The following is a 9,628-nucleotide window of genomic DNA, read 5'->3' on the forward strand; positions in this document are numbered from 1 at the left end:
AAAATACAAAATACAAAATGTTCATATTCACATGTTTTGACTTATACATTTATCTTGTGTAAAATAAGACTAAATCATCTTATGAAGATATACATAGAAAGGAATTATTCTTTCCCAAAGTATCGCTATGTGGGCGCAGTGATTTGATCAGAGTCAAATATTTAAGAGTATTACAAAGTCTGTATATCATGCATTATTATGGTCATGATAATCACTTGCTCAATTGGCTCCACTTGACATGGATATTTTTCCCACCCAATATTTTTTAATTATACCACGATGCAGAATGTAACTGAAAATTCTTCCATAGTTGTAACACACCGTTTGTGTACAGTCTCCTTCTCCAGCCTCACTATAAATGACAGAATCTGGTCCTATATTGACTCACTGCAGAAAGGACATTTCATTTCTATGAACCCCTGAATGGAAAACGCCATATTTTCACCATGGCTCCTAAGTTAACTACTGATTCTGCACAAATTAAGTTGACTTCCACAGTGACTGCCCAAGTAGACGTGACAGCCTTCACTCCCACACTGTATAACTTCGACATGGTCATTTATTTACCATAGTCTGACTAATGTTCCAGTTATCTTGGACTTAAAGTGTACAGCACAAAGTGTCCAGTACGATGTTGAACAAGTCAAAAAAGAAAGACCCAAGAACGGGAATGGGGCTCAACCAGCAGCACTGATAACGATGATGCTAGCGGAGCAAAAAGCAGCACGCCTGACTGAGATGAGGGATACGTACTCAAAACTGGTTAATTTTTTCGTGTTGCTGTTGCCGATCAGCACCAACACGTTACCAAACTGGAGCCGTTTGCGAATTCGACTGAATATGACTGCCCCTAAGCTAACTACAATTGCCGCAGACAACACCAAGCTCAAGGCTGAAGTAATGGAGCTCGAAGGGAGAGGCAGATGCAACAACATACTGACCTATCCAAGAATGTCGAAGGCCCTCAACCCACAGCGTTTTCCCCAAGCACTTGTCGACATGCTGGGGCACGGACCTACCAACATCTCCTCATTATATGTGGATAATGAACAGGCAAACAAACTCTCACACTAAGTAGTCCTGTTAAGATGGTCATGTGGTGATGTTCGCTACCTTGGCATTCATGTTTCCACATCTCTTCCAAATCTGTATCATGATACCTTTGCCCCTTTAATTGAAAAGGCCAAGGGGGACTTTACCTGCTGTTCATCCCTGCCCCTTTCTCTTGTGGGTTGTATAAATCTTGTCATGGTGGTTATTCTCCCTAGGTTTTTTAATTTGTTTCAACATCTCCCTGTTCTCCTAACTAAATCCTTCTTTGATAGATTAGATAAAATGATATTGTCATCGATATGAAACGGTAAAATGGAAAGAATCTGTAACTCAATCCTGCAATCTCCCCCAAAAAAAGGAGGTTTTTCATGCTGCTGCCTGATTACCCAATTGTGTCTGTGTCCGTAAAGATTTGGAACCAGATCCAAAAACATTTTGGCTGTTCTAGATCTTGTTTTGACCTCCATTTATAAAAGAATTGTGCTTTTGAACCTTTTAATGATGGCACATTCCGTGTTTGGCATAATGCTGGCATAAAGTCAGTTAAAGATCTGTGTACACCAGTGACATTTTCTTTCTCACAGCTCTCAACCATGTATAACTTCCTAACCAGCACATGTTCTGTTTTTTTTCCGGAGCGTATGTGAAGAAACCGTTTCCTCACTTCCTGAACCGTCCCCCTGAAACCTTAGTCAATACACCCCCTTGCGGTAAGATCTGCCATCAGAAGGGTATCTCAGCTCTATTGATCTATGTGGTACGCCTTTCCAACGCCACACGGTCATTAGAATTGTGTGGAAGAAGACTTTTGGAACCAATCTCACTGATTGAAGCTGGGCATACACTGTGCAATATTTTAAATCGTTTGATTGAGCCCCATCTCACACTGCACGATTAGATCGCTGAGTTCAAAAGTTTACAGCCCACGATTTATGGTCTCACACTGTACGACCTGATGCTCGGATGCGACCCGTCTGCTCACACTATACGTTCATAATCCTCACGTCGGACTTCTGTGTACTGGAACTGCTACGTCAAAAAGAAGTGGAAGAGGAGGAACCCCGAAGTGGGAGACTCCAAAGATGCTCAGCAAAAACAAACGCGCTGCCTTAAGCCTGAATTATGGTTCCGCGTTAAATCGACGGCGTAACCGTATGGCGCGGGTCACCGCGTACCCTCTGCATTGATGTAACACGGAACCATAAATCAGCCTTTAGAAATTTGTGCCATTCTGTGTGGCGATAAATGAAAAAAGATTAGACAACGTCGTGATTGGACAAGGAATTGGCTGGGCAGACGTGGGAAATACGGTCTTTTTTTTCTGCTATTAAAACATGATTTGTAATGTGAATTTGCAACACTTTAAACTACAAATAATAGTTTTTGACGTGACATCAGAGATTACGCATGCTCTCTGCGAAAGGATGAGGCCAATCGGGTCGTAGCTGCTTCAACTGTGTGATACCTTCACGAGGAGCGACCAGGATTTCAAACACGTTTGATTTTCTTGTGAGCACACGATTCGTGATCGGGAGCTCGTCGTGGGGTGTTAATCTCTCGTCGTTACCCCACGTATACTGCACGACCAACGATTGGGTCAAAATCCGGCCCGATAATCGCACAGTGTATGCCCGGCTTAACAGTGGAACTGTTCACCTCTCTTCAATCTGTGCTCAACATAGGCTGATTCAATGCAAGGTTGTTTTAGGATCCACTATACGAATGACAGCTTGGCAAAAACATAACCTTCTGTGACTCACACTTGCAACGGATGTAATTTATCCCCCACTAACCATGCTCATATGTTCTGGTCCTGCCCCAAACTGGGATAATTTTGCTCACTCATTGTTTACAGACTGACCAGGGCATATGGTGTTACAATCTTTCCTAACCCTCTTTCTGCAGTCTTTGGCATCTCCCCTATTCTAGCTACTTATGTCAGCGGGCCATGTCATTCACCACACTTCTTGCTCGAAGGCTTGTCCTGGTGGGTTGGAAGCCCGCCTGTCCCTCTTCACATGTCTGCTAGGTTTGCGAAATGTTATACAATCTAAAGCTTGAAAAGCTCAGGTTTTCACTCAGAGGGTCATTGCAATCATTTCATAGCACTTGGGATCATTTTACACATCATAGAGTCTTTGAATGTCTATGAGTTATTTGCAGACTAAACAACTGTTTTGTTTCACTTCATCTACCCAGTGTATTGGTTGTTTTTTTTTTCATCATTATTATTTTACCCATTTATTTACCCTCTTTATTACGTTTCAATCGTTTGTTTGTGGGGTTGTATTGTTTTGGGGTTGGGAGTTTAAAAGACATACTGTTATGGTGCAGATTACATTTTCTCTTCTAAGTTGATTGTATACAGACAGACAGACAGACAGACAGACAGACAGACAGACAGACAGACAGACAGACAGACAGACCACACGCACATTTTAGGAGTGTAATGGTACACACATTCGTACCAAACCAATTTGGTAAAGGGCTGTCGGTACGCTGCAGATGTATACTGATCCGAATACGGTACAAAGTTTTAACAGTAGCTAGTTAACAGGCTTGTTTTTTTCCACCGGGTTTCCCAGTGAAAAACAACAATGGACAAAGACAAGTAGATAAGACGAGAGCAGTGTGCCCATGTTGTTTAACAGCAATCGGGCATGTGTCTGACAACATGTCAAACCCCATAATGCATTTGAAACAACACCACGCGAATGTGAATATCAATGCTGCAAGGAAAGAAACCAGCACTGTGTCAACGCAGCTACCTTTGGCATTTAAACAGGTTTTTGCCAGTAATTCAGATCGGGCTGAAGCTGTAGCTAATGCCGTTGGTGTTTTTATAGCGGCGGATCTGCGACCATACTCAGTTGTTTAGAACACAGGTTTGAAACACACGTTTAATATTTTGTTTAATTTGAGAATGTTTTATTTAGTGCAGGAAGGCCGCAGCACTGTTAACGGACGTATCCCGTTCATATGTCTCGGTGACAAAGTCAGAAATTACCACTAAGCTGACACTGGGTTAGAACAAACTGCCTGTTATAAAGTAATGATAGCTAGCCATTGGCTGAACCAATGTAAACATTAAAGGCTATGCTTCATATTATATATTCTGTGGACATTCTGCGACAGAATTACTAGGCTCAAGATCAGTTGTTGTTTGTTGATTGAAATTTGCCCTAGACTTTCAGGATGTGTTTTAAGGATAATTGTAAATTAATGTATTGTTGCAATTTGAAAAACCATCTTTTTAAGTTAAAGAGAACAATAAAAAATATATATTTCAATTCCATGCAAAAATACCTTATTAATCCGTGAAGGTAAATTAATTTGTGCCATTAATTGCAGATTTATAATAAAAATCTTTGGACTAATTGGAATTAAAAAAAGAGAGTAATTTCCTTTTTTTGTATACAAAGTTACAATCTATGTGTTTATGAAAGTGTTGAATCTCCTTTTAAACAGCTGTATTATTATTTAAAGAATGTACATGTACAAGTCACCCTGTGTAAATAAAAACAATTTGGAGTTATTAGGAAGTTTATTTTGTCACCCCAAGTGTTTCAATCCACTTCAAGTGACTATACTGTTGGATGCATAGAAAACTACAGAGCCCTCTTATCATGCTCTGGGGTTTTTGACAAATGAATGAACCCAAAATGTTGGTGTGCCATCAATAGAATTTCAATTGTGATATCAATTGTGCTTACTATCACAAAAAAAAAAAAAGTACTTTGCAACATATACTTCCTTATGTTTTAAATGTTATGCTCAGTTAACAAACAGACTAAACTTGACCATTGGTGATTCCTTCCCCCACTTTCAATGCAACATAAACATGTTTGTTCAAGTGATAAAAGGTAACACTGCTGTACATGACAAAATGTGTAAAGGATTATTTGAACAACTTTACATTTCCTACGCTGCCTCACATTTTATTTTGACTGAAATTTAGTATACTTTAGAAATTTTTAGGATTAGTTCAATAAAAGCACCATACTACAAAAGGGTTAGCTAAGGCTCACCCCTGAACTTCTCCAGTTCAACCCAAAACTGGTTACAGCATGGTTTCTTAAGTTATCAGTACAAGCCATATCATCTTTAAAATAAAAACAACTATAATCTTCTCTTGCTTAATCACAGCTCAGTAGTCGGTCCAGCCCTAAGTAGCTAAATTGATACCCGGTGGCCATAGGCTATGCCTGCTGTCAATCGAAAGACCATGTCCCTAATTTTAAATAAATGTACAACAACCAACTCAAAGCAAAAAAAAAAAAAAAAAAAAAAAATTTAACTTTGCCATTTAAGGAAAGATCAACAAAATGTAGATCCACATTTGAACTACAGTGGTAACACATATCTTGGAAAACAAGGTTAGTGTTTTATATTACAGCAAATGTATATTCATATACAACAATAATAATAATAATAATAATAAGCTGTAACAATGTACTTTTAAATAACCATGTCTACCTCATTCTGCTTTCACTTTTAAATTGTATACATGTTAATAAGAGCCATTTGTCTATTACCGTTTGTAACTCTTTAAATCTGGATTCAGTGAGCAAAAAAAAAAAAAATTCCCTGTCTGGCATGTTCATACTTGGCCAATAAAGCTTATTCTATTCAATATATATATTTTTTTCTTTTAATCAAAAAACCATAAATGCATCACAAAATATGCACTGCATATGCATAACCTTACACATAAACATCACCTACATTGTAAAAACAGCACTACTTGAATCCCCTTTAGTACAGTGACTATCCAGGTTTAAAACATGGAAAACTGGAATTACATGAACTCAATTGCATATAGCAAAACAAGCCTGGAGCCAGGTTTCAATTAAGTGCATGAAAAGACAAGAAGAACTTGAAATACAAAAAATTAAAACTTGTGAATGCCGTCTAACAGAAAATGTTTTCCAAGACTACATGTGAAATCAGTTATGCTGCCACACATATCACCTCAATATTCAGTCATACCTTACAAGGCAAGGTAAGGCAAGTTTATTTGTATAGCAAAATTCAACACAAGGTAATTCAAAGTGCTTTACATCAACATTAAAAGCGGCAAGACACAATTAAACAGTAAATAACAAATAAAATGAAGTAAAATGATAAGAAAAGAGGTAAAATAATAAAAAGCACAAGTTGTTAAAAAGTAAGGGCAGTAGAGTACAGCACTTAAGTATTTAATTAGTTAATTAGAGTACGCTTGAGTAAACAGTAATGTTTTTAGCCCTGATTTAAAGGAGCTGACAGTTGGAGCAGACCTCAGGTCTACAGGAAGTTTGTTCCACCGGTGAGGAGCAGAATAACTGAACGCTGCCTCACCTTGCTTGGTTCTTGAGAATGGCTACATTTGCCAAACAGAATCTTCTATTCTTCTTTTTAGAAAATGTAATTTGTTATCAGTCTTCAATGTGAACATCTATCTTACCTGTGTGTTTATGTACAAGTATGTATATTCATCTCATGACCTGCCACTAAGCTTTCAGAATTTTTTTAAAGTTTTCCTCAGACATCCATTCATATCAGACACGACGCTCAAAGGACTTTCACCTTCCTTTATGCCGGACTTCACACAATCAACGCACTTTAAAATACAGAGGACCATGGAACCCTATGGAACAATTTACCTACCGGTACATCACTAAAATCAATATCTTCACTGGCTTTGTTCAAAAAACACTTTCAAAAAAATAATTCTTTAGTTAAGAACAGAAACACTTCTGGAATTGTTAAATTGTACTTTTTTTCATGCAATTATCCTACATCATCTTAATTTTTCCTATCTTTCAATAATTCAGTATTGTTTTTCCTTTTCATGCTAAATTGTCTTTTTCTGTTTTATATTATTTATTTCTTTGTGTTTTTTACAACTGCTGCTGTTACTACTGTTGTTTATGTTTGTTTTATAAAGGGGAGGCATTTTCATACGCCTTTTTGGCTTCCACCTCCCCTGCACAATGCTTCATTTGACCATTGTTTTTACTGTTCTGTTTTATGTGCAAATAAACTAAACTAAAAACTAAACTTGTTCTTGGGACACACAACAAACCAGATCCAGATGAACCTCAGGGGTCTGGGAGCTTCATAGGAACTAACAGATCCAGCATGTATTTTGGTCCAAGACCATTCAGGTCTTTGTAGACCAGCAGTAAGATTTTAAACTCCATCCTTTCTCACTGGAAGCCAAATTTGACCGAAAAACCAACATGTTGTACATTTTTTCTTTTAATATAATTTGTTCTTTTGTATAGCACCATATCGCCACAACAAATTCCTTGTGTGTGTTTTAAAAAAAAAAACTACTTGGCAATAAACTTCTGATTCTGAATCCTTATTTAAACCCAGGATTGATCTAATCAATGGATAGTAGGGCTGTTCGATTAATCTATTTTAAATTGTATTCGCGATTATGTAATTAGAACGATGTTAAAACGTGAAACTCGTAAAATCGATTTTTCACTTTTTTTTCTTTTTTTTTTGGCGAAAATGTGGAAAGATTGGAGACACCACACATATTTTCTGGGACTGTCCAGTATTACAAGGATTCTGGGATAATATTAAAAAGGAAATCGATACTATTCTGGCGATAGATGTTACACTAGAACCAATGTTGTTCTTGTGGGGAGTCGTACTCAAAGACGTGTATAATGTAGACAAACAATATATATTGAGGATTCTTTTATTGGTGGCGAAAAAAATGATTACAGTGAACTGGAGAGAAGTAAAACCACCAACTATAGCTCAATGGACCCAGAGACTGAAAGATGTATACACGATGGAGCGAATGACAGCTAGTCTACAGCTCACAATGGACACTTTCCTGCGGAGATGGACTTGCATTTCAAGATACCTGAGGGTTTGATGGATGGGATGATGTGAGGGAGAACTTTTGGGAGTTCCTCTTTATAAAATCCTGCTCAGCCACTATTCATAGATATTTGCTCTTCTACTTATCGTTGTTACCGTTAGTATTTTTAATATTACAATTATGTGGTTCTTTAATTTACCTTGCTTTTGGCAGATTCATTTCTGCCCTGTTCAGTAAAATGTTTAAAGTGTTTAAATAAAAAGTTAAAAAAAAAAAAAAATCGAACAGCCCTAATGGATAGGAGGCCACATGATCCCACATCTCTCTAAAACCACAACAATACGGGCCTACGCGGAACCAAATCTTTGTCTGGGCCTTTAAACCTATTTCAATATTGCACAAACGTCAATCTTTAATAATTTCGGAGATAACGGCCGTGTGATAAGATCATTTCAGCTCGGTGCACATAAGATGTCCCTCTGGCTGAACTGCTGCGAGGAGCTGCCAGAGACGACGCTAGCCTCGCACAGCTGACACCAAAAACCGGAGCAGAAACAAGTCTCCATGGTTGATTTATGGTCCCGCGTTACACCGACGCAGAGCCTACGCAGAGCCTACGCAGGCGACGCACAACGTACGGTGTGCGTCGCCGCGTAACCTACGCCGTAGGCTCTGCGTCCATTTAACAAGGAACCATAATTCCGGCTTAAAACGCGGAATCGCATACATTTTAAGCATTTTAAAGCGTTGTGATAGACTAATCGAAATAATTTAAAGAGCAACTGTCTTCTTAAATCCGTTAGCTCGCCTGCAGCTAGCTAAGAGCTTCAATGTCTGCATTTAAAGAAAAAAACAAAACACCTCGACGACAGAAAAAAACATGAATAACCAGTAAACGATTCAAATATTTCCTCCACTTGCATAAAATGAACCCCGTTGGGGGAAAACATACCTCCTGCAGCAGATTATCGTCCTCTCCTACTTTTCGTTGCACGATTTGGTTTCGTTTAGTAAAGATTCCTGGTATCGATTTTCTTCTAGCATTAGCTAGCTGAGCCTGTTTAAAGGTTCACGCCCCCTCTCACAAACCGCGCGTTCCTATTGGTCGGACGGCGGTCTTCTTTGGCGAGCAGGCTCGTAATGTGATTGGTTGTCGAGGTGACGGACAGACAATTCGACCAATGAAATCGCAGCCTCGCCACTACGAGCTGACGCTTACCTACCACACGCCATGCACGTACACGCTATCGTGCTTTGACATTTTCAGATTAACCAGTTGACAATATTTTACATTTCCTCACAACAGTCACAAGCCCACATTGTCTAAGTGTGGCCGTCTTCCTTTAAATTAGAATCAGAATCAGGTTTATGTGCCAAATCAGGTCAAACAAGACAGGGAATTTGACTCAGGTTATTTTTCTCACTATGACAGCTCGTATTAACATAGCCTATATACAATAAAAAAAAGTGAAAGGTGGAGCAGTATGAGGTAGACATGGTTATTGAAAGGTGCATTGTTACAGCATATGATTGTGGTTGTTAACAACAGTGGTTGATTACTCTAAGACTCTGAGTGATGAGATTTAATCAGAGCAAATGCTTGGGGGAAGAAACTGTCCGTCTCTGGAGGTTTTGGCCTACAAAGCTCTGTAGTGCCGTCCAGAGGGGAGGAGTTCAAACAGACTGTGTCCTGGGTGTGAGGGGTCTGCAGAGATGCTACCTGCCCGTTTCCTGGTCCCAGACCGGTAC

General features: G+C 38.8%; 1 protein-coding gene across 1 annotated transcript in view; it reads right to left on the minus strand.

Annotated features, from left to right (window-relative positions):
• Positions 1-8,957, minus strand: part of kdm4b (lysine (K)-specific demethylase 4B) — a 53,663-nt gene extending 44,706 nt beyond the window's left edge. Inside the window, exon 1 of the mRNA XM_061738520.1 lies at positions 8,832-8,957. The gene's annotated coding sequence lies outside the window, so the exon portion shown is untranslated. The remainder of the gene's footprint in view (positions 1-8,831) is intronic.
• Positions 8,958-9,628: the final 671 nt, after the last annotated feature.

This window comes from Cololabis saira, chromosome 13 (genome assembly GCF_033807715.1).
Source record: "Cololabis saira isolate AMF1-May2022 chromosome 13, fColSai1.1, whole genome shotgun sequence".
NCBI lineage: Eukaryota > Metazoa > Chordata > Actinopteri > Beloniformes > Belonidae > Cololabis > Cololabis saira.